This window comes from Bison bison, unplaced genomic scaffold (assembly GCF_000754665.1).
Source record: "Bison bison bison isolate TAMUID 2011002044 unplaced genomic scaffold, Bison_UMD1.0 scf7180017864223, whole genome shotgun sequence".
In the NCBI taxonomy this organism is placed as follows: Eukaryota; Metazoa; Chordata; class Mammalia; order Artiodactyla; family Bovidae; genus Bison; species Bison bison.
The window spans coordinates 1,891,589-1,891,803 of record NW_011494795.1 but is presented as its reverse complement, the minus strand read 5'-3'; the positions used below and the strand labels follow the sequence as shown (position 1 = coordinate 1,891,803).

The 215-nt window shown below is 64.7% G+C and overlaps 1 protein-coding gene across 1 annotated transcript in view; it reads left to right on the top strand.

Moving 5' to 3' along the window:
* The window catches only part of GRID2IP (glutamate receptor, ionotropic, delta 2 (Grid2) interacting protein), a 32,845-nt gene that overhangs the window by 13,204 nt on the left and 19,426 nt on the right, over positions 1–215 (top strand). The gene's annotated exons all lie outside the window — the stretch shown is intronic.

Sequence of the window (215 nt, the reverse complement as noted above, 5' to 3'; positions counted from 1 at the left end):
CCAGAGCTTCCCCCTGGGTGAGTGGCAAAGGTCTCCCTGGCTGACACCGGCTGAGTCCTTGAGTCCCATCATAAAGGCCACCGCCTCCAGAAAGCCTTCCCTGACTCTACATAAGGCAATCGGAGCTTCCTCTGAACTGTCGGGGTCGGTCTCGCGGCCGGTGCGGGGGACTCTCCGGGGGGCCGCAGCCCGAGGGATCAGAGGCGAGGAGCCTG